The sequence below is a fragment of the Pelodiscus sinensis genome, chromosome 13 (assembly GCF_052426305.1).
Source record: "Pelodiscus sinensis isolate ZL-2025 chromosome 13, ASM5242630v1, whole genome shotgun sequence".
NCBI lineage: Eukaryota > Metazoa > Chordata > Testudines > Trionychidae > Pelodiscus > Pelodiscus sinensis.
The window spans coordinates 27347601-27373251 of NC_143064.1; the positions used below are offsets into that span (position 1 = coordinate 27347601).

The 25651-nt window shown below is 49.2% G+C and overlaps 1 pseudogene; it reads left to right on the plus strand.

Annotated features, from left to right (window-relative positions):
- Positions 1-11494: 11494 nt before the first annotated feature.
- Positions 11495-25398, plus strand: LOC149523650 (E3 SUMO-protein ligase KIAA1586-like; annotated as a pseudogene).
- The last annotated feature ends 253 nt before the right edge of the window (positions 25399-25651 follow it).

The window sequence follows — 25651 nt, forward strand, 5'->3', positions numbered from 1 at the left end:
CCTGTTGGCATGGAGTTCCTAACAGAATCCCAGCTGAGCTCATTAAATTTAGCCTCTGCAAATTTCTCGTGGGTTTAATTTTCAAATGCTGGCATTTTGACAGGATGAACACTACACTCACATCCCTGCTGTAGGTCCCTGATTGTTGCTTGAGGGACCCAAATGCGGATCTGTGTGTTCTATCTTCTGTGCCTATGGTTAAACAGGCTCTTAGATTTACGGTTTTGTAGTCTTAGGGCTAGATCCTTAAGGGTATGTCTACACTACAGCGCTATTTCGAATTAACTTATTTTGAATTGGTTAATTTGAAATAAGCTAAATCGAAATAATGCATCTAGACACAAAAACTAATTCAAAATAGCATTTTTCTAATTCAAAGTAGCATGTCCACATTGAGTGGACCCTGAATCAAAGGTAAGGCTTTCTGGAACCAGTGCCAAAAGGGCATCAGGGTTGGACTTAGTGTGTGGGGCTGCTGCCTCAGGCTAGCCGACGGCTGTGCTTAATGGGACCCGACCCCCCCCAACCCAGACATACAGTCTCAGGTTTCTCTGCTTGCTGGTCTACCTCGCTGAGGGACAGCAAAGCATTTGTGTCTCGAAGTGCTCTGCTTGCCCTCACTCAGGACACCACGGCACTCTGCAACATGGAACCAGACCTGCCCCTGGGGACTCTGCTGCATCTTGTGGACACATTGCCAGCAGTCTGGCTGCACTGTCTGCAGGCTGCCGTCAGGGAGGACCATTGAGGGGATGTCAGGATCTAGGGGGCCCAGCGGGAGAGCTTCCACCCTGAGGAGCACTAACAGTCTCCCCGGTCTGCCCCACAGGGGGCTTGTGCCCCATTCCTCCCTCTCGTCCTTCCACTTACCCTTCCCTAACCTGCCCCCTTCCTAATGTCAAATAAAAGACACGTATTTTCAAAAATAACAACTCTCTTTATTGAACACAACTGGGGAGGGGGAATGAAACTCTGGGGAGACGGGGGAAAGGAGGCGGGAGAGGGCAGAAGAGAGGATGGGAGAGGGGAGGGGGAAAACTGGGAGGAGGGAGCTGGAAGGGGAAAGCAAGGGGAAGAAGGGGGAGAGGAAGCTCAGCACTCAGGGCTGGGGGTCTCGTCGGGCCAACTGCCTCCCAGCATGGTGGGGGAGGGGGCCTTGGCATCCCTGGGGGGATGCGGAGGAGGGTGCGGAGGTTGAGGTGGGGGGTGTGGACATTGACGAGGAGGGTATGGAGGTTGAGGAGGAAGAGATGGGAGGGGGGCAGGAGTGGGAGGAGGAACAGTGGTTGTGGGGGCAGCAGGCACAGGACCGGCACGGGGCACCATGCTCTGCAGCAGGGCCTGCAGGTTAGAGTTCATGGCTCAGTCCTCAGAAAGCTGCTCCCAGTGGAGCTGCAGGTCCTCCAGCATACAGGCCTGGATGGTGCAGTGCAGGGCTCGCAGGGCCCGGGGGGTCTTGAGGCAGCTCCCAGTCCTGGGGAGAGCCAGACACTCTGACCATGACCTCTGTGCAAGCACATCGGCTCTGACGGTGCAGGGCACAGTTGCCCTCACGTTGCCGGGGAGGGGGTGGGGGGGCTGGGCATCATCCACTGTGTCCCCAGGGAGAATTGACCACTTCTCTTCTTTCTCTACAGCTGCACCAGCTGCTCGTGCAGGGCGCACCACCCCGCCCGGAACATGCTCCCGCACCCGCAGCCTGCTCCAGACCACCAGCATGCGTCAGGAGTACCGGGACCAGCCCACGTGCGCTGTCCCTGTTCTCTCTCTCCGCCTCCCCCCCCCCCGGGCAGGGGACAGTGCTGGCATTTCCTGGTATGGCCTCCCTGGATGACCCTGTCGACTCTGGTGCCAGGATAGCTGGTGGAGGCCCCTCTGGTGTGCCCGGGTCAGGGCCCTCCAGTCCCGGCTTGCTGCCTCCCAGGCTGGCGCGGACTGCCCCACCCCCCAGGAGTCAGTCGAGTGCGGGAAATAGGGCAGGTGTCAGCCCCTGCTGCAGTGCTGCTCTTGGTGGCCCTGGCATACGCCTGCCGCAGCTCTTTCACCTTCAGGTGCCCCTGCTCTCGGGTGTGCCTGTGGCCTTTCCTGGTACAGTCTGTCCTGCGTCCTCTTCCATCCAGTGGTCTACCTGAAACAAAGAAGTGGCCATAGTCCAACAGGTAAAAGAAGCCAATGCTTCCCACACCACAGTACAAATCAACAATGGAATATTAGACACCACCCTCTACAGAAAACCCACTGACTCATACAGTTACCTACATGCTTCCAGCTCCCATCCAGCACACACCATACGATCCATCATCTATAGCCAAACCCTTCGATACAACCGCATCTGCTCTAATCCCACTGACAGAGACCAGAAACTTCAGAATCTCTACCAAGCATTTATAAACCTCAACTACCCACCTGGAGAAATAAAAAAGCAAATTGAAAGAGCCAGACGAATACCTAGAAACCATCTACTTCAAGACAGACCCAAGAAAACCAACAATAGAACACAACTTGTCATCACCTACAGCCCCCAACTTAAACCTGTCCAACACATTATCAGTAAACTACAGCCTATACTGGAACAGGATACTAAACTCCAAGAGGCTCTGGGAGACAGACCGATAGTCTCCTATAGACAACCACCTAACCTCAAGATGATTCTTACCAACAACCACAGGACATACCACACTAATACCAACCCTGGTACCTTCCCTTGCAACAAACCCCATTGCCAGCTTTGTCCACATATTCACTCTGCTGATATTATTGGACCTAACCAAGTGAGTTATAAGATCAAGAATACATATTCCTGCGCATCCAGAAATATAATTTATGCTATCATGTGCCGAAAGTGTCCGTCTGCTATGTACATTGGACAAACGTCTCAGACACTTCGCCAAAGGATCAATGCCCACAAAACAGATATTAGACAGGATCACAAAGAAAAAACAGTGTCTTGCCATTTCAACCAGAAAGGACACTGTCTCAACGACTTAATTACTTGCATCCTGCTTCAGAAGCCCTTTAAATCGGCACTTGAAAGGGAATCCTCTAAACTGTTATTCATGCTAAAATTCGACACTCTACGCGTGGGTCTCAACAAAGACCCCAGCTATCTTACCCATTACAAAGATAACTTCCCCAATTATCACCTCTAATACCATTAGCTCACAGAAATTTACCTTTCCCCCCCCCCACCCCCCGCATCCGCCTTCTGTTCTGAAATTTGATTTGTCCTTCTCATATGTGTTCTTTTTTTAAATTGTATCCTTTGGTATATATGGTTGTGACTATTTTCTTCCACTATTTGATCTGAGGAAGTGGGTCTGGCCCACGAAAGCTCATCATCTAATAAACCATCTTGTTAGTCTTTAAAGTGCCACATAGTCCTGTATTTTGTTTCAGCTACACCAGACTAACACGGCTACATTTCTATCACTATTCCCCTGATCTGATCTCTCATAGGTCTTTGTGATCCATCTGCGTCATTGTCCCTTGTCGTCCATTAGGGATGGCTCGTCCCGGGTGTAAGTCGGGGGTATTTATAACTCAGTCAGTAAGGGTACATCTACACTGGTTGGTTATTTTGGGATACTGGAAATATCCCGAAATAGCTACCCCGCATCTTAACAAGCCACCCGTTACTTTGAAATATTTTTTGAAATAATAGGAGTGCTATTTTGGCATCCCTGTAACCCTCATTCCATGAGGGTTAAGGGATGTCTCAAAATAATGCATTATTTTGAAATTTGGTGCTGTGTAAATGTGCCAAATTTCAAAATAAGCTATTTTGAAATAGAATTGAAATAAGATATTCAATTTGCATATCTTATTTCGAGTTTAGGGTGCTATGTAGATGCACCCTGAGTGTCCTGAAAAGATTCACTCCGGGACATTTAAGGACAAGGAAGCCAAACATTGGCATTATGAAGGATTTGCTCCAAACCAACATCTCCCCAGTCAATGGTGTCATTGGACAGATGGGATGCTAAAGGAATATTCAAAAAAGACACATCCATTGTGGAGAAACCAAATTAATTCTTTGCAGTGGAGTCCAGCAAAGTACTCATGGATATGCTTATCTTTAACCATGTGAATACCTCCATATAACCAGTTCTTCTGCGTCAACGGGATTACTCCTGCACAGAGTTGAGCATGCCCTTAAAAAGGCACAGTGCTCAGAGCTTTGTAGGGCTCAGCCCCCATACTGATTACAACTGAACTTTTAGTTTTCGCTCTCTGGTTTTACAATCACAGCAAGGCTTCAGTTTGGCAGCTGCAGATCTGCTCTCTCAGGGATGAGGAAACACATACAGCAACAGTAAGTGTGTGTGTGTGTGTGTGTGTGTGTGTGTATGAATCAGCATCATCCTTTCTGCACATCATGTACTCATCTCATGTTATTGGCAATCATTACAGTTACACACCTTCTGCAGCCAAATACTCACTACTAAATGAAGCCTGCCCCCTTCTGTCTTTATGTGCTGTGAGCTATAAAATGGAAATTAAGAGCAATCAAATGCTGCAGCAACCTCCCAGAAAGAGAATCATGCATGCTAATGAGCAACAAAGCCCAAGTGGGCTTATCTGTGACCCTTGTCTGAGAAACACAATCATCAGAGGAAGAGATATTGTTTAAGAAATGTGTAGATCCTCCTTCTCCTTCTCCTTCTCATAAATAGCAGCTGTTCTATATGCCAGGTTTCAGTGTGTACTGAGCTATGCCAGGAATAAATGGGTATGAACACAAAATTTTTGGTTCAGTTTTTTGTATCCTGCTTACTTCTTGTGCCATGATAGAAATAGTCTGGGGGGTTTCATTGATGGGACCCATGCCTGCTAGGAATGGGAGAACATATGGATTTAGGGGAATGAAAGGAAGCAAAAGTGGGTGGACAACTTGCAAAGGACACATTCTTTACCTCCATCTGAGCCATGTGAGGGTATGTCTATACTACGAAGTTTTTTCAGAAAAGCAGCCATTTTTTTGAAAAAAACTTGAGTTACATCCACTTTCTTTTGAAAAAATATCCAAAGAACGCAGGGGTTTTTCCGGCGTTGGTAATCCTCTTTCTACGAGGAAGAAGCCTTTTTCTGAAAGAGCTCTTTTTGAAAAAGGTGTGTGTGAACGGGGAAGAGGGAGTTCTTTTAAAAGAAAAGGAAAGAGAAAAAAGCACAAGTACCCTGGTGGCCACTCTGCCCATAGTAATCACAGCTTAAATGCAAGATAGTGTCCATTCAGCGTGGACGCTATCTTTTGAGAAAGCAGATCACTTTTTAGACGAGATTTTGCAGTATGGATGTGCTCTTTTGGAAAAAGTTTTTTCGGAAGATCTCTTCCAAAAATGCTTCTTCTGAAAGAAACCTGCAGTCTAGACATAGCCTGAGTTTCCCAAGGTTACATGAAGAATTAGTGGCAGTCAGAAGCCGAAAACAAGAATCCTGTTCCTAGTCTCCTGCTGAGCCCACTAGACTGCACTGTGAAAGAAGACAGATTTGCAGTATTGTTAGGCGGCCACATTCGGAGTTTGTAACATGCTGCACACCATGGGCCAAGTAACCGCACACAGTCTCCCTCTTAGCAAATGTAAATGACTTGCGTTACATGAAAGCTGCTTCCCAAATGACGCTGGTTCTTGTGCTCATAATGCAGCAAACTGAAGTTATTTGCCAGCATGAACTATTTCCTGCTGCTCAGTAATGGAATTAAAAATGCAGCCAGGAGGACATGAGTCCTTCAGGTTCAATGTGGCAGGATCTCACCCATCGGTTTTCTTATGCCCTTTAAGGGTATGTCCACACAGCAGTGCTATTTCAGAATACCTGATGTTGTTCTGAAATAACATAGTCTGCTGTGCCCACGAAAGCTCCTGATCCCATCGACATGTTTTGTTAGGCTATAAAGTGCTACCAGGCCATTTGATATTTTCTTCCTTCATTAACGCCTTCCTGAGTAGTCCCTACTATCAGATATTTACATATGAGCGGCGGGTATCGTAGGTAGGGGAAGGCTCTGCTTTCCCAGACTGCCTCACCTGGCTCCACCCATGCTCCACCGGAGTCCTTCAGTTGTGATTGCAGAGGCTGGGGCTGGGGGCTGTGACCACTCTGGCCGTCCAGCTCTGGGGCTGGTGGCTCAACTGCGGGGAGGGTCTTGCTGGTCAGTGGTGCAGGCAACGGCTCCTGACCCATGCCAAGCCTGTGAGCCAGCCCTCCAGCCCTTCAGACCTGGGGCAGACTGTGGCTGCGCGACCCGCTGGTTCCCTGAGGCTCTGAGGCCAGAGGAGGCTTCGGCTGCACCAGAGCTCCAAGCCAGGAGAGACTGGGGATGCTACCATGGGGCGGAACGGGGGCAAGGGTCAGCAGCCACATTGTGGGGGGAGATAGGAGACAGATTGGGCAGGGCCAGCAGCGGCCACAGCAAGGGAGGCCTGGGCTCTGGTAGGCAGGGTGGGGGAGAAGGGGCTTGCCTCCCTAAGCTAGGGGGTCACCCACTGCCCATGTATTTACATCAAATGGGGAGGCACCTAGGAAAAGCAGCTACCAGGGCAGACAAAATGTAAACAAGTGGTCTGAGTTATTGAAAAGGCAAGATTATGAAACAGTGTTATTGTAGCTACATTGGTCCCAGGATACTTGAGCAACAAGTTATGCCAAGTAATGCCTTTGATTTAGAAGAACAGCGTGGTGTAGCTCAAAAGCTTGTCTCTTTCACTCATAAGTGTTGATCCAGTAAAGGATATTACCTCACCCACCGTGACTCTGGAAGATTAGGAAGCACCACTGAATACTAAGAGGCAATCTGTCTGACTTCCAATGGGCCTGATTCTCATCCCACTCACTAGTTTACCCTTCCCACCATTTAATGCCATTAATTTCCTGATGCAGCCCAGGAGCAGATATTTGCTGGATCAGGGCTAAAGTCCATTCATATTTGCATGCACAATTGTAGATGCACACGGCTAAATGTTTGGACAATTCTTTTCTCAAGTCCAAAAAGGCCTCAAGTTCTGGCCAACAACACTCTGCATCTTAGATAGGCAAGTAAACCGCCACCATAGGCTCTGACTCTGGGGCTTTCAGATTGGAGCACCCAGGGGAAAAATGTAGCGGGTGCTCAGCACCCACCAGCAACCAAGCCTCTTCTTTGCCTCCCATCCCCACTGGTGGCCCTGCTAACTAACTCCCCAGCAAAAACAGCTGTTTGGTAGTATCAGGACACTTTGGGAGGGCGGGGGAGGAGTAGGGATGGTGCACACTCGGCAGAAGAGGGGTGCGAGGAGGTGGGGTGTGAACAGGAGCAGGAAGAGACTGGGAGGGAGTCAAGCATCCCCCAGCTAGTGGGGAAATCAGTGCCTGACCTGTACTGCACTTATGATGGCATCCTACAGCCCAGCAAGGTGCAGACTAGGGATGTTAGATGTTGTTTAACTTAATGATCGTGTGACCACACCAAATCTAATTGGTTACACAATTATTCGATGGTCCCTGGAGGCGGGGCTGGCAGCCAGGGTGCTCCCAGCACCACTCAGGGAGCCCCTTTCAACCTCACACTGCTTCCTCTCTATCAGAGGCAGCAGCATAGAGTGGCAGACAGGAGCCAGTCCATGAAGGGAGCTGGGGAGGCAGCAGCCTCTGTCTGTGGTGGGCCCAGGCCTGCCATGGACAGAGGCTCCTCTTCCACAGCAGCCACTGTGTGGGGGGGGGAGGGGGCTGAGCTCCCTGCAGCCTGGGGCTTCTTTGGTATCCCACTGCCCCCCTCCCTCCCACTTTGCTGCCTCTGATACAGAAGCAGCAGTGTGGAAGGAGCGGAGGAGGCTCCACAAAGCCAGTGCTTGTGGGGAGCTGGCTTTTAAGCTGACTCCCACCTTCCCCCCCCCCCTCCGCCTCTGTAAGAGGCAGCAAGGTGGGGTAGATGGCTCCACAGAGCCAGCTCCCTGCATGTATCAGCTCCAACCTGCCCCCCACTCTGTGCTGCTGCCTCTGATAGAGAGGCAACAGCACAGGGTGGCAGGTGAGTCCGCAGGAGCTGATATGCACGGGGAGCCAGCTTGAAAGTCAGCTTCCCGTGTGTACAGGCTGCTGCCTGCCACCCTCACTCTCTATGCTGCTGCCTTGCTATCAGAGGCAGCGGGGGTGGGGGGCAGGGAGACTTTGTGGGATCCTGTGCTCTTGGGGAGCTGGCTTAAAAGCCAGCTTCCCACGGGCACCAGCTCCCGGCTCTCATATCCCCCTACCTTGTTGCCCCTGATGCAGAGGCAGCAAGGGCAGGAGAGTGCATGTAGTCATTTGGATTAACCAACAAGCCCAGGCTTATCAGTTAATCATTTAAATTGACTATACACTAACATCCCTAGTACACAGAGAAATCCAACCTGGCTGCCTAATGTGAGGGTGACATGAGTGACCACTCGGAGTGCTGTGGTCAGACCACACCCCTCCCCGCAGCCAGCCCATTGCTCCAAAAGTGAGTGCATGGCCTGCAGCTGAGAAGCGGTAGCAGCTTCTGCTATGCACCCTGCTCTAGCTGCTAATCCCATATGGGCTCAGGAGGGGCAGGATTTCCTCTTCCCCTGCATGGGCTCCTCATAGGGCAGGGTCATACACACCCCCAGGAACCTCCCCCAACTGCAGGAAGTCCCTCCCAGCTTTGTGCACCATTGTTTCCTAGCCACAGTGGGAGCAGTCGCTGTATTGAGGGCTATCCCTCACCCTATGTTCTCCCAACCCCAGTGGATTCAGATTCAAAGAAAGAGCACCAAAGTACAACCAGAGCAGGGCATGACTTTCCCCAAAGCTGGTGCCGAATCTACAACTGGGATTGCAACTGCTCTTTCATATGCAAAGCAATTCATTTGGAGATGATGGAAGCAGCCAACATTTCGATTATTAAATCATGTTTGAAAAGTGCAGGAGAAGCATCTTATGAAAGTCTACCACATGCAAAATAAATGACAAAATGATTATTTTCTTCATGGTGGGCAGAGTTCATCAGCTAATTTTACAAATGAAAGATATCATTGATAAGTAGGGCTTGAATGAACATCAAATGTAAAGCCTGAATTGAAAGAATCTTTTTTTTCCTGACCTATTTATTCAGTGATCTTATTTATTAAAAAGGAGGTGTATTTTTGTCATTTCCTTCCCACTTGTATCATATCTAGGTTTGTGTGTATTTTCATCCACATTTTTATCTATAATAACCCTGTGTAAATAACCACTAGATTCAAATATCCACCACAAAGTATACAAGGAAGGAAAGACAGATTGCTACTTCCCTCTCTATCTCCCCAGAGCAGATATGCAGACCAAGCACTGAGCTCTGGATCTGAGGTTAACATTCATAGGTGAAATTCTAGATGAACTGAAGTCATTGAAAATTCTCAAGATGCCACTCTAAACACTAGAGGAAAGAAATTTAGCACCCCAGTTCTGCACACACCTATACAAATGAATAGTTCCCTATGATTCAAGACAGCTACCAGGCCCGTATGCAGGAATTTTGGTGTGTGCTTTTTTTTGTAAATGTGGACCTCAAGGGTGTGAATGTACCCCCCATTATGGCCCAACTAAGTGGGGAAATAAGCCCTAGCCTTCTCCCAGCTGGTCAGAGCACGGGGGTGGGAAGCTCAGGCAGTATGCTGATCCTGCCTTCTCCTAGCTGGCTGGAGCATGCTTCCTTGGGGATCGTGTGGGGGATGCTTACCCACACTTCACAACCTCCTCAGGCAAGGAGTTCCACAGGCCAACCATACTCTGCGTGAAGAAAAATGTCCTTTTGTTTGTTTTAAACCTGCCACCCATTAATTTCATTTGTTGACCCCCAGTTCTTATGTTATGGGAACAAGTAAATAACTTTTCCTCGTTCACTTTTTCTACACCAGTCATTATTTTATAGACCTCTGTCATATCCCTCCTTAGCCTCCTCTTTTCTAAGATGAAAAGTCCCAGTTTTTCTAATCTCTCTTCATATGGGATCCATTCCAAACCCCTAATAATTGTTGTTGCCCTTTTCTGAATCTTTTCCAATGCCAAGGTATCTTTTTTGAGATGAGGCAACCACATCTTTATGCAGTATTTAAGATGTGGGCATGTCATTTAGTTTGAACTACACAAAAATGAGGAGTCTAGTTAAACAGAAATTAAAAGGCACAGTGACAAAAGTAAAATCCCTGCAAGCTGCATGGAAACTTTTCAAAGGGTACGTCTACACTGCAATGTTACTAGCATCTATGCATCAATTGCATTATTTTGAAAGACAATCGAAATAATGGACAGCTTTTTCTGATGTTGGTAAATCTCATTCCACGAGGAATAACGCCTCTTCTGAAAAAGCTATTTCAGAAGAGGGCGTGTGTGGACGCGGAACAGGGAGTTTTGTTGAAAAAAGAGGCCTCCAGGAAATCCCACAGGTGCCCTGTTGGCCACTCCACCCACACTCCTCAGGACTCTATAGTTCCTGCTATAGTTCTTCCCCTGCAGATCTTAAAGCTGCACAGGGGAAAGGGATTGTGGCAGAAAGCTAGCCCTGATAGATACCAGTCACAGCGCAGCTGCCAGTGCCTGATGTTTGGCAACCATGTCAGACCCACCAAGAGTCCCCTGCCTGTACCAGGGAACATGCAGGGGGCTTCCAGGAGTCTGCCAGGAGATGAACCTCCAGGATCTCTGCTCCAAATGCAGGAACGCAGACATATACAGCCAGATGGCCAATAGCCTAGCCACCAAAGGCCACACCAGGACATAGGAGCAGGTACAAAGCAAGGTCAAGGAGCTCCGCCAGGCCTACGCCAGGGAGAGGGAGCGCAGCTCACACTCTGGGGCAGAACCCCACTCCTGCCTCTATTTTGAAGACCTGCACCGCATCCTGGGGGGCAGAGCAGCCATTTTCCTACCCCTGGTGGTGGACTGGGTCTGGAGACACCCATCGTCGCCTGCCCAGGGGTCCCAGCTGAGGAGGAGGAGGAGGAAGAAGAGATTTAAAATGGTCAATTGAGCATATGCATTCAGTAACTGTAAGGATGTGTCTAAACTACATGGCTCCATCGATAGAGCCATGTAGATTAGGCTGATCAGCAGAGGGAAATGAAGCCGCGATTTAAATAATCGCGGTTTCATTTAAATTTAAATGGCTGCCACACTTAGACGACAAACAGCTGATCAGCTGTTTGTCTGCTCAGCGCGCTAGTCTGGATGCTCCCGCGCCGACCTGAAAGCCCTTTATTGACCTCCCCGTTCTGCCTCATAGGATGAGGTTTACCAGGGAGGTTGGTAAAGGGCTTTCGTGTCGGCAGGGGAGCGTCCAGACTAGCGTGCTGAGCCAACAATCAGCTGATCAGCTGTTTGTCAGCTCAGTGCGACAGCCATTTAAATTGAAATGAAGCCGCGGATATTTAAATCGCGGCTTCATTTCCCTTTGCCGAACAAACAAATCTACATGGCTCCGTTGACGGAGCCATGTAGTCTAGACGTACCCTAATATTCTTAAATCAGGTTCGTAGCAATGATGTACAGACTGCTGGCTAGTGAAGTCTCTGATAACTTCCAAAAGATTGAAAGGTCAGTCCATTGATCAGTATTCTCCTTTTAGGTTTAAATGTACAGTCCAGATAATCAGAGCAGTCCTAGAGATAGACAACCTGGGATTAAGTGGGGACAAACTGGAGGATTGGGCCAAAAGAAATCTGATGAGGTTCAACAAGGAAGGACGAGTGCAGAGTCCTGCACTTGGGATGGAAGAATCTCAAGCATTGTTACAGGCTGGGGACCAACTGGCTAAGTAGCAGTTCAGCAGAAAAGGACCTGGGGATTACAGTGGATGAGAAACTGGAGATGAGTCAACAGTGTGCCCTTGTAGCCAAGAAGGCTAATGGCATATTGGGTTGCATTTGGAGGAGCATTTCCAGCAGATCTAGAGAAGTGATTATTCTCCTTTATTCGGCACTGGTGAGGCCACACCTGGGCCGTGTCTAAACTAGCAAGTTTTTGCGGAAAAAATTGCCAGCTGTCTACACTGGCCGCTTGAATTTCCGCAAGAACACTGACTTCCTACTGTCTGAAATCAGTGCTTCTTGAGGAAATACTATGCTGCTCCCATTCGGGCAAAAGTCCTTTTGTGCAAAGCTTTTGCAAAGCAAAGCAAAAGGGCCAGTGTAGACAGCTCAGATTTGTTTTGCGCAAAAAAGCCCCGATCACGAAAATGGCAATCAGGGGTTTTTTGCACAAAAGCACATCTAGATTGGCACGGACGCTTTTCCGCAAATGCTTTTAACGGAAAACTTTTCCATTAAAAGCATTTGCAGAAAATCATGCCAGTCTAGACGTAGCCCTGGAGTATTGCGTCTAGTTCTGGGCCCCTCACTACAGAAAGGATGTGGACGCACTGGAGAGTCCAGCGGAGGGCAACCAAAATGATTAGGGGGCTGGAGCACATGACCTACGAGGACAGGCTGAGGGATTTGGGCTTATTTAGTCTGCAGAAGAGAAGAATGAGGGGGCATTTGATAGCAGCCTTCAGCTTCCTGAAGGGAGGTTCCAAAGAGGATGTAGAGAGGCTGTTTTCAGTGGTGATGGGTGGCAGAACAAGGAGCAATGGTCTCAAATTACAGTGGGGGAGGTCTAGGTTGGATATTAGGGTATGTCTACACTAGCCCCCTAGTTCGAACTAGGGAGGCTAATGAGGGTGACCGAAATTGCCATAAAGCACGGGATTTAAATATCCCGTGCTTCATTAGCATGTTCCCGGGCGGTCGCCATTTTGGAAACTGACTAGCCCGGAATAACTGCCCGAATTAGTAACAGCTAATTCGAGTTAGGGGTTTACTTCGAACTTCCGTTTCACTACCACGTGTAGACGCGGGCAATTATTTCGGGCTAGTCAGTTTCCAAAATGGCGACCACCCGGGAACATGCTAATGAAGCACAGGATATTTAAATCCCGGGCTTCATTTGCAATTTTGGTCACCCTCATTAGCCTCCCTAGTTCGAACTACGGGGCTAGTGTAGACATACCCTTATGAAAAACTATTTCACTAGGAGAGCGGTGAAGTACTGAAATGGGTTACCTAGGGAGGTGGTAGAAGCTTGACAAAGTCCTGGCTGAGATGATTTAGATAGGGTTGATCCTACTTTGGGCAGGGGGCTGGACTCGATGACCTCCTGAGGTCTCTTCCAGCCTTAGGATTCTATGATTTTGTGTTTCTAAGTTGTCACTTGGCTACTATGAACTCTTCAGATTTCACCCCTGAATTTCATCATGATTATTAACCACTAGAATATTAAGAGAAAAATGTAGGCAGAAAAAATATGAATGGATCATTACAAATGCATCATTGTAATATAATATGGGGCATGTCTACACTAGGAAATTATTTGAAATAATTCCCAAAATAACTATTTTGAATAATGTGTTCACACAACAGGGAAGACTTGAAATGAGTCCCAGGCAGGCTCCCTTAATGTGGGTGCACTACCTTGACTTAGAGCCCCAGGAAGCACTGGAGAGTAATTACAGGCAGTCCCCGGGTTACGTACTGTAGGTTTGTTCTTAAGTTGAATCTGTATGTAAGTCGGAACTGGCGTCAGCCGCTGCTGAAACTGATCAGTTTCAACAGCGGCTGAATCTGGACGCCAGTTCTGACTTAGGGTATGTCTACACTACCCTCCTAGTTCGAACTGGAGGGTAATGTATGCATACCGCACTTGCTAATGAAGCCCGGGATTTGAATTTCCCGGGCTTCATTAGCATAAGCGGGGAGCCGCCATTTTTAAATCCCCGCTGCTTCGAACCCCGTGTAGCGCGGCTACACGGGGCTCGAACTAGGTAGTTCGGACTAGGGTGCCTATTCCGAACTACCGGTACACCTCGTTTCACGAGGAGTACCGGTAGTTCGGAATAGGACCCTAGTCCGAACTACCTAGTTCGAGCCCCGTGTAGCCGCGCTACACGGGGTTCGAAGCAGCGGGGATTTAAAAATGGCGGCTCCCCGCTTATGCTAATGAAGCCCGGGAAATTCAAATCCCGGGCTTCATTAGCAAGTGCGGTATGCATACATTACCCCGCTAGTTCGAACTAGCGGGGTAGTGTAGACATACCCTTACATACGGATTCAACTTAAGAAACCCAGGCATCCCAAAGTCAGCTGCTGCTGAAACTGATCAGCGGCTGATTCCTGGTCTGCAGGGAGACGGGGAGCAAAGCCTTGGAGCACGCCCGCAGCGGGACAGCCCAGGCGTGCCCGGGCTGTCCTGCTGCGGGCATGCTCTGCGGCTTTGCTCCGCATCTCCCTGGTCTGCTGGGGGGGAGGCCCCCCCAGCAGACCAGGGAGATGGGAGCAGCTTTTCTCGCCCCGGAAGACAGGGGCAGCGGGACCGCAGTGCATCTGGGCGTCCCGCCGCTCCAGTCCTCCGGGGCGAGAAAAGCCCCGTTCGTAACTGCGGATCCGACATAAGTCGGATCCGTGTGACTCGGGGACTGCCTGTAGTTTGAATGACTCTGAGGAACAGTTATTTCGAAACAGCAGCAGTGGAACATCCACACTACCTCTATTTCAAAATAACTATTTTAAAATAAGTGTTATTCCTAGTGGAAAGATGGCATTATTAATTCAAAATAATCAGCCCATTATTTCGAAATAATGGGTTTGGTAGTGTGGACGCTTAGCTTATTTCAAAATAACTCTCTAGTATAGATCTGGGCTAAGAGAACAAAAAAACTTAACAAGAAAATATCATTGAGATGATAAACCCACAAATTGCCTGCTTTATATCGTTAGATATGGAATTAATTCAATCTCTTTATATATCTACTATATATTTGACAGAGTTTGTGCATCTGAGAGAGTTTGTGCATCCCCCAGGAAACAGCCACTGGCTGGGCTATACAGCCCTTGCAGCCCCAAGCTGTCCCCAGCGAGAAGTCACTGACTGCTGTTGCCCCCTGCCCTGAGCCCCCCACATCCTCCCCTAGGCTCCCCCACGCCTCCCAACCCCCTGCCCTGACTCTTGAAACCCCACTCCCTGTCCTAAGCCCCATGCTCTGATTCCTGCACCTTATCCCTTGCCCTGAGACTCTTGTCACCCACAATTCTAACTCCTGTGTCGTCAGTCAGGGTTTCGGGGTTGTCCCGGTTCGTTCCAGACAGGTCCTCTACTCTGTCGGTGATGATATACTCTCGGCTGCATGCGTGCATGCGTGTACTCCCTTTATCTACAGCGTTAGATCCTGTGCATTTGGGTCAACACGGTGGATCTCTGAGAGTCCCCGGAAACGACAGATTCAGGTAAGGATGAAACCAATCGAGCAGGTTTATTGCCAAATGCTGCGCATTAACTGTTGTCAGCAGAAAGTCTCAATGCCAAGCCACAGTGCATTCTGCAAGCGTTGACAATGTACCAGCACATAGAAAGCCTATTGCCAAATGACAGATATTAACAGTGGTTAGCCAATGTTAAGCCACTGTGCATTCTGTAAGTCTCAGCAATGACACCTGCCTAGTGCACCCCTCCCCCCCAGGTTGGTCAACGCTCATCGTTTGTGGTGCCCTTTTATAGACATGTACAAACAACTTATATCATCAATTCTCTATGTACCAGGTTGCCACCCTCTGTTGCCTAGTGTGATGGGCCACCGCCGGCCCGCACTCCAGGGGGTCGAGCCGAACGGGAGGCCTGCGCGGCGGCAGACAAGACGCCCCGGCACCGCAGACGCAGCCGCGGTGGACGGGACAGCTGGAGTCCGCCACCGTGCCTGCGCCGACGCAAGGTGAGCAGCCCCAACCCTGAGGGATCAGGGGGAAGAGCCCCAGCCACAAGCGTCGGCCGGGACACCACCGGCACGCCAGCCGCATCTCCGGGGGGGTGGGGCCACCGGCCGACATCAGGTCTGGTGGGCCACTTTAAAACAGCCCGCCGGCTCGGAGAGGGGGGGAGGCCTCCCGCTGGGGAGGAGGAGGCAGTAGGGGTCCCAGGACGGACCGGGGATGCACCCAAGCACGGCCGGTGGCCCAACCCCATGATCGGGGGCCCTGAGACAGCCCCCACCGCGGACGAGCTGCTAGCACCGGCTCCAGCAGCGACCTGGACAGCGCACGGTGGCCACGAAGGGAGAGGCTCGGCCGGGCCAAGAGACGCGGGAGGTGGCTGGCCCCTAGGTTCCTTACGGACCGCGCCTCGACCCGCCCAATGGAGGCACGGTAAGCCGGGTGAGCCGACGGATCATCCCAGGGGGTGGGGCGAAGGGAGGAAGCAGCCCGGGGCAGAAGCCTTCTGGCGCCCGTGGGTAGACGGGTTACGGGCGGAGTGACCCCCATCTACCACGTCGGGGCGCGAGCAAGCCCCGACGCTTAGGGCCTCGGGCTGGGACCCAGAGAGAGGGTGAGACTGGGTCTCCCTCCCTCCCCCGAAGGAGCATTCGGCTCCGAGCCACGCCGGCGTGGGCGTGCAGTCGAACCAAGGCGCACACCTCAAATAGGTGGAGGTCGAACCGTGAGGTTCAGGCCCCATCCCACATGGACGGGTAACAACTGCTGGGTCCGCTGACCCCCCCCTCCATCAAGGGAGGGGAGTGATTGCACCCGATTACCCGGGCTTCCGAGCAAGGGCCCAGGCAGGAGACAGACCAAAAGAGGTGAAGGGGTCTGCTGAGCCCCCCTCTCATTCAGGGAGGAGGTGATCGCACCCTGAACCCCTCACACCTAGTTACCACCCCTCATTTTATGGGAGGGGGGCTCATTTACTGTCCTTCATGCTGTCAACTTCGACCTGGTCCTGAACCTAGGTCAGTATGTACATTAGTTTTTGGGGAGTCGTTGGTACCAAGATGTTTCCTATTAAGATGATCTGCTACTCCCCTCTGGCTTACAATCTATACCCAGTGCCTCCCCATGTCCTTCCATGCTCGACCTAACTTACACACTCACACAGTTATCAATAGGGCCTCTTTCTGGGCACTTGCGCTACTGAACCAAAGTCTTGTTGACTAGATTCCAGGACAGTAGCTGTTTTTATGTTTATTCAGGCTTGCTGTCTCCATGTTACTGACCCTCTACTTACTACATCCTGCACCCCCACCCCAGGCTCTTTCCCTGATGCCTGCACTCTCCACACTCCCAGCCCCCTGCACTGAATGTTCTGAGCAATGCTGGGTAAGTCTTCTAGTATACCAGACTTACCCGGCATTGCTTGGGTCCTTCAGGGCAGGAGTATGAGGTTTGGAATCAGGGTGCAGGAATCAGGTTTGGGGGTAAGGAGGTGTCTCAGGGTAGAAGGTGAGGGTGCAGGAGTCAGGGCAGGTGGTTAGGAGATGAGGAGAGTTCAGAGGAGAGGGTGGGGTCACCTACCAGCGTCTCCCTGGGGCCAGTCTAGGGCAGATGGCCACAAAGCCCACGCCCCGGCTTCTCCCTGGGACCAGCCCCATGGAGGCGGGTGGCTATTCCCTAGTGTTGCCTATGATGATGGGGGCTGCACCGGCTGGCTGGCATCTGCTCTCAGGACCGTCCATGGTGACAGAGGCCATGCTGCTGACCAGCAGCTGTTCCCCAGGGGTGGGGTGTTTGCTGTCCCCTGTGGTTATTCTGGGGTATAATTGTCCCTTGTACTTGCTGCCCTCCTGTGAGCATTTGTGAGTATAAATCTTCCTGCTATCACACCCCTCCCTCTCCATTTGATAAGAAAATTTTGTTTCATGCACATCCTAGTGTCCTGGCACAACCAAACCATGAGCTTGTTTTATTTATTATAAGAGGAAGCTGCATACTAACATAAGAACATAAGAATGGACCCAAGGTCCATCTAGCCCACTATCCTGTCTTCTGACAGTAGCCAATGACAGGCTCCCCAGAGGGAATGAACAGAACAGGTAATCTATTCCCTGTCACCCATTCACAGATTCTGACAAACAGAGGCAAGGGACATAGTTCCTACCCATCCTGGTTAATAGCCACTGATGGACCTATACTCCATGTAATTACCTAGTTCTTTTTTGATCCTGTTAAAATCCTGGTTTTCAAAACATCCTCTGGCAAGGAGTTCCACAGGTTGACTATGAGATGTGCGAAGAACTACAGGTTGAAACTCTTTAGCCCAGCCCTCTCTGGTGTGGCAACATCCATGGTCCAGCATGATTTCAGTTAGTAGGATGTCCATTTATCATGAATGTGGCCAAATTTCCCATAGTCCCATAAAATTTGTTTAGAGCCACCAGTCCTGGCTCACAGTATTCTGTTATTTAGCTCTAATTTACCTCAAATGTCTTCTGAGAATCCAGTAAGCCATGAAAGTGCAAGTAATGCTGCTAAACAATATTGACCTCCCTTGGTTGGGTAAATTCTCTGGTTGGTCAGGTCCCATGGGTGCCGGACTAGGCAGGTTCAACCTATACTTCCTTTTCTTGTTTTTAAATCTGCTACCTATTGATTTCATTTGGTGACCCCTTTATGGGAACAATAACTTTTCCTTATTTCCTTTCTCCATACTGCCATGATGTGGTGGGTCCATGAGGCAATTGTTCTGTGAAAGTGGGTCATCGGTGGAGTAGCTCTTAGGGTATGTCTACACTACAGCACTAATTCGAACTAACTTAATTCGAATAAGTTAATTCGAACTAAGCTAATTCGAATTAGTGCATCTAGACCTAAAAACTAGTTTGAATTAGCATTTTGCTAATTCGAAATAGCATGTCCACATTGAGTGGACCCTGAACCGAGGTTAAGGATGGCCGGAAGCAGTGCAGGCAGGGCATCAGATTAGGACTTAGAGCGTGGAGCTGCTGCCTCAGGCTAGCCGAGGGCTGTGCTTAAAGGGACCCGACCCCCACCCCAGACAGACAGTTCTCAGGGGTTCCTCGCTCGCTTGTCTAACTTGATGAGGGACAGCAAAGCAGTCCTCGCTTGGAGTACTCCTCTGAGTGCCCACACTTGGCACATCACAGCACTTGACCATCAGCCCGGCTGCACTTGCTGCAGGCTGCCGTCTGGGGGGGGGTCAATCAGGGGGCTGCAGGAGAGCTTCCACCCCGAGGAGCCTGCAGAGCCACCCCAGTCCTCCCCATCGGGGGCTCGTACCCCATTCCTCCCTCACCTCCATCCTCTTACCCCTCCCTAGCCCCCCTTCCTGATGTAAAAAATAAAGGACACGTGTGTTCAAAAATAGAAACTCTCTTTATTCAACAAAACTCGGGGAGACTGGGAAAAGGAGGTGGGAGAGGGGAAGAAAGAGGGTGGGAGACAGGAAGGGAAAACCTGGGAGGAGGGAGTTGGAAGGGAGAAGCCAGGGCAAGAAGGAGATGGGGAAGTATCAAACTATGGTACACCATATCTTCAGTACTGTGTACAGATGTGGTCTCCTTACCCCAGAAAAGATGTTTTGGCCTTGGAAAAGGTTCAGAAAAGGGCAACTAAAATGATCAGGGGTTTGGAACAGGTCCCATATGAAGAGAGGCTAAAGAGACTGGGATTTTTCAGCTTAGAAAAGACGAGACTGAGGGGGGATATGATAGAGGTCTATAAAATCATCAGTGGTGTGGAGAGGGTGCATAAAGAAAAGTTCTTCATTAATTCCCATAATAGAAGGACTAGAGGACACCAAATGAAATGAATGGGTAGCAGGCTTCAAACTAATAATAGAAAGTTCTTCTTCACAAAGCAAATAGTCAACCTGTGGAACTCCTTGCCGCAGGAGGCTGTGAAGGCTAGAACTAGAACAGAGTTTAAAGAGAAGTTAGATAAAGTCATGGAGGTTGGGTCCATGGAGTGCTATTAGCCAGGGGGTAGAAATGGTGTCCCTGGCCTCTGTTTGTGGAAAGCTGGAGATGGATGGCACGAGACAAATGGCTTGGTCATTGTCTTCGGTCCCCCCCTCCAGGGTACCTAGTGTGGGCCGCTGTCAGCAGACAGGCTACTGGGCTAGGTGGACCTTTGGTCTGACCCAGTACAGCCGTTCTTACGTCTTTATGTTCTAAGCTCAGGGCTCAGGGTCGGGGGTCTCACTGGACCACTTTGATTTTCATGCAAACCTGCTCCTGGGTGGCCAGACTGGCAGCTATCCTGCCCTAGCCGGCCACTTTCCTGTGCCTAGTGCGGAGTTCGTGGATGAGGTCCACGATGTCTGCACTAGACCAGGCGGGCGCCCGCCTCTTGCGGCCCTGGGCAGGCTCTTGGGAGCCGCCAGCCTGGTTCCGGGAAAAGGCGGAAGGCTGGGTGGCAGCAGGTAGCTGGCTCGTGCCGTGCCAGGTGCAGGGTCTGCTGGCTGGGTGCTGGCAGGCTTGCACCTGGCACAGGCACCGTAGCCAGACCGTGCCCCTTTAAGGGCTCCGGGGCCGGGAGGGGAGCAGACAAGTTTCCCTGGTGGTGCCCAGATTGGCCACCAGGGCAAGCTGGGGAGGGCTAGCCTCCCACTAGTTCGAATTAAGTGGCTACACACCCCTTAATTCAAACTACTTAATTCGAACTAGGCATTAGTCCTCGTAGAGGTTTACCCAGTTCAAATTAAGCGCTCCGCTAGTTCGAATTAAGTTCGAACTAGCGGTTTGTATTTGTAGCGCCTATCAAAGTTAATTCGAACTAACAGCTGTTAGTTCGAATTAACTTTGTATTGTAGACATACCCTCACTGTTTAGGAGGCTTTCTTGAACAAATGGACTCACAGGTTGCTGGATGGACACTTAGATGCACAAACTATCTGAAATACACAGTATATTATATGTATAAACTCACAAGAAAACCATGAATGCATCTGGAAAGTGGTCTTGCTGGAGACCTGCCTGCTCACAGAGGTACTCTCCAAAGCCAAGATGAAGAATCTTGTCTGGGGACAGTGCAAGAGACTCTTAAACAAGAGATGCTCATACAGTAATTGTTTCACTAAAGATTTATAAAGGACTTTGGTGGGGTATGGGCAATAAAAAGGCAGCAGCCTGCCATGGTTGGTCCTTGGCAGGCCATTACCACTATATTTTTCTGCACCTCCACAGATATCGGCGATCATAGCTCCCATTGGCCATAGATCACTGTTCCCAGCCAATGGGAACTGCAGAAAGGGGTGCGGGCTGAGACACCACTTCCTGTCACTCCCATTGGTTGGGAACAACGATCTGCATCCAGAGAAAGCTGTGATCACCGATACCTTTGAAGGTGCAAGTATCTTTAGTGGTGGGGGCCCACCAGGGACTAACCCTGGTGGACCAGATCTAGTCCAAAGGCCAGTATTTGCCCACCTCTGATCTATGAAGACATCAGACCACCAGCACATTTAATGAACACCAGAGTCATTTATGGAATAAAATTTTTAAAAGAAAACACCATCTACTCTTCACTATAGTTCTCATCTGAGTTTAAAAGCCCTGATTCTCCTCAGAGAGCTCTAGCTCAAATCCCCAGCCTCATTCTTTAATGTGTTATATTAATATTTTTCACAGTGGGAGTGTTTATTATTTGCAACTAACCATAAAGACACTTGATCAATTTCTACCTATGTGTTTAGCAAGCACTGTTACCCCAAGGAATCCAGCTGGCTGGTTGTTTTGTGGGAATGGTGCAGAATTTGTCAAAGGAAAATGAAGTCTTAGGACATGTTGGGACACACAGTTTTTTATCCTCTCTCTCAACTCTATTTTCTAAATCAGCCTGGAGGTATAATGAAAAACCCATTGCCAACAATGTCAAGTATAACCTGGCCACAAGGATTGATTCAGACATATATTCTGAATGTCTTATGAAAGGATCTTACCATTTTCACATAGTGTTCCTGAATTTTTTATGTGAACATACAAACACTGTTGTAACCACAGTTATATGTTTGCACCACATCCTGTACAAAGTGGGCCAAGTGAAGCTTATAATTTACTGATTCTGTTCATACTGTACTGCTCACATGCATATATTAGTTTTGTATTTGAACTTATGCGTATTGGCTCTGTACTTGTATTTCAAATGTTTGCTCCTGGGATATCTCAAGAGGCAGCTTGGCCAACCTATTGTGAAAGGGTGGCTAGTCAAGTGAATAGCAGTACTTGACTGTCAAGTGGGCCTTAATAGGTGTCAAGGAACCTTGGTGTGAACGTTCAGTCCAGCATGGGAGTGATGGCTGCTGCTAAAAAGGACTGAGTCATGCATGGACAGGTGACTTGCTCGTGTGACAAACTCAAGAGGTGAAAGTAAGGGAATACGTCCTGGTGTGCCGCTCTGGCAAGAGCCAGTGCACTGTTTAAAGAGTCGGCCTGGCATGTTTAAAGGGCTGCCTGGGAACGCTGCTCAAAGCTTGCTGGGGCGCAGCTTGAGATGTGCTCTCCCAGCCAAGCTCCTGTTGCTGCAGGCTGGCACTGGCAACCGGGCGTGCACAGCCAGGTGAGGCAGCAGGCCGGTTGTGTGCTGTCCCTGGCACACGATGTTGCCAGCGACTCCTGGGAAGAAGCCAGGGGTCTGTCACACTGTTGCCAGTTTCCTTGAAGCAGTGTCTCCACACAGACATCTTGGTCCCAGCTTCCCTCCCCCACTCTCCTCCTCACCTCCAGCTCCCCGCCCTGAACCTCCTGCAGCCCTACCCACTTCCCATCCCTCTGCCCTATGCCTTCCAGCCCCTTCCATGAGAACCCCCACACCTAACCCCCTACCCTTAGCCCTCCATCCATCCCCTGCCCTGAATCCTGCAGCTCCTACCCCTTTCCCTAAAGCCCCACAAACCCAACCTCTGCCCTGACTCCAGCACCTCCCCCCACACACACCCATCCCCCCTCCCCTGACTCCTGTACCCCAAGTCCCATGCCCTGCCTCCAACACCTTGCCCTCCCCCCACACCTCTTCTGCCCTGATTCGTGTACCGCCAGCCTGACTTCAACAACTCCCCACACCTGCACGTACTCCAATGGGACTGAAACTGCATTAAAAACAGAAAATCAGAGTTTTGCTTGAATTACATATATTTTACATTCACAATATTTTACATTGCAAGCCCTCTTCTGTTTTCCGTTTTTACTTCTTGTCAGGTGGAATACATTCATGACTGGTCTGATGTGATGTAGCTGTACTGTCTTGTCCTCACTCATGTAGATTGTAAAGGCAGATCCCCTTGCTGAAATATAGCAGTTTTATATTCAGTGTATGGGACAACCTCCCCCACCCTTATAAGATTAGTCAGGTGCACAATTTAAAGTAGAAAGTAAGTGGAAAAAAAAATGCCTCCTAAGAAGATACATGTTCAAGAGATCCTAATAGGTATGTTTAAACGTAACTATGAGGAAATGGGTTATTGTTAGTCAAAAAGAATGGCAACAAATGAAAAAGCTGAAAGTCATTCACAGGGAAAAAACACTGACACTTTTGTCATGTGAGATGCCACAAACAGTGGAAAATAAATGAAACTGTTGAATTCTGCCGGGTGAACAAATTGAGACTCAACCTTATCCTGTTGTGTGACCAAAAACACAATCTGAGGAGGTCTAAAATAAAAACTTTTGGCTTTTTGCTTCAGGTGGTAAACTTGGATGCATGGTATGTGGTGACATTTCCAATTGGAAGCTGCATTCTGTAAGAGGCAGTAACATCTCTCTAAACTGGGCCTCTTGTGAAACATCCTCATATGAAATAATAAAGAGACAGAGCTGCCCTCCCTTTGCATGCATGCATGAAGGAATGATGAATATAAGAAATCTGCAGCTCACATGGAGGCTGAAAAAATTCAGGCCCTGGCTAAAAAAGAAACACTTCTTAATCTGGCTGGAAAAGTGAACAATCATCCTTTGAAAGAACTGCTCGTGTATTCCATACAGCATACCACATTGCCTAAACAAATCAGTCACTAGACACCATGAGAGACTCACTGAGCTACAGCAAATGAACGGAATTGAAAGGGGGTATTTATTGCAAAGTAGAACTGTTTGTTTAGATATAATCAATCATATAGCCACTGAAATGAAAAAGAAAATTGCTCCAAAAGTCATCAAGAATAAGTCAAAAATTACTGTACTCATCAACGAATCAACTACTCTCTCCAGAAACTCGACTCTCATTGTTTATTTGTCAAGTATCAGAGGGGTAGCCATGTTAGTCTATAAGGTGCCACAGGACTCCTTGCCGCTATTGTTTATTTGAAAGCCAGGATAGATGGAATTATGAGGCCAGTTACGTTTCCTCTACACTTGATTGAGCTACAAAGCGTTAACAGCAGAAGCCATTAAAGGGGACATTTTGAAATGCTTGTTACATCCTGGGTTCACTAAAGAACTAGTAATGGACAACCTTTTTGTGTTGACAATGCTAATGTGATGCGAGGCATCAAAGCTGGAGTTGGAAAACTACTGAAAATGGACTTTCTGAATGTGATATTATGGCATTGCCTCAACCATGAACTGGAACCTGCCTGCTGTTGATGAAGCTTGAGAAGTCACTGGAGGTATAAATGGCTTTAAGGCTTTTTTGGAGGTATTGTGTTCATTGAATAGTCAATCACCAAAAAACTCTCACGAATGAGAGCTCATGCCAAAGAATTAGACATTGTACTTCAAAAACATAAAAAAAAGTGTTTAACATAAGAGGGGGGGAGTGACATCAACATGCAGAGCAGTGAGTGCAGTCTGGCACACATACCTGGTTTTGGTAAAACAATTTGAGGAGGCCTCACAGACCAGTCAAGAGTCGGAAGGAAACATGCTAAATTTCAAGGACTGCTCTCAAATCTGTGTTCTGAACATTTCATCAGAAACCTTTCTTTAATACTGGATGTGCTGACAGATCTTGTCTGAGGTGTTACAAGAATGAGAAATGACCATTTCCAAAGCAGACAACCTAATGAAAATATACATTATGCACGGGCAGTTGGTGTAGCTAAAACTAGGGGAGGCAAGCCCCCAGCCCCACTTATATCCCTGCCCCACTCTGCTGAGGCCTCACCCCCACCACAAGGAAGGGAGGAGGTGGGGCAGCAGCCAAGCACGGGCGCTCCACCACCACCACCACGGGGAGGAGAAGACAGGGGATGAGGCAAGACCGTGCGCCCCAGCCTCCCTGGCCCGGGAATATGGGGAGGGCAGGTGGCACGCAGCACCAGCTTCCCTGGTCTCCATAGCACAGGGAGAGTGGGTGCTGGGTGTAGCAACACTCTGCCTGCAGAACATCTACAGCAGGCATTCTAGGGGCAGAATGTGGGCGGGCCCATGTCTGCAGCTTGGGAAGGCAAAGCCTTTCCCCATCTAGCCTACCGGATGCCCATGACATCAGGAGAATCGAAAAACTAAAAACAGACCCAGGAGTTCACTCTAAACATACCCAGAAAGCTGAACAATTCATGATGTTCAAAATCAGCAAACCAAACAGCACTAGAGAAAGCCCCAGAATCAACTAGTCTCAATTCATTCAAGCAGTCACTGACAACATAAGGATGAAAATATTGACAACTGCCTCAAACGTAGCTGATTGAAGGACTCAGAATAGCTTGGTGGTTTAAGCATTAGCCTCCTCAACCCAGGGTTATGAGCTCAAGCCTTGAGAGGGTGTTTAGGGATCTGGGGCAAATCTGTCAGGGATAGTACTTGGTCCTGTTGTGTGGGCAGGTGATTGGACTTTGACTTCTTAAGGTCCCTTCCAGCTCTATGAGATAGGTATATCTCCATATATTAATGAAGAAAGGGCATCTGAATTGAATTAACCATCTGTCAATTCAGAGCCCTGAA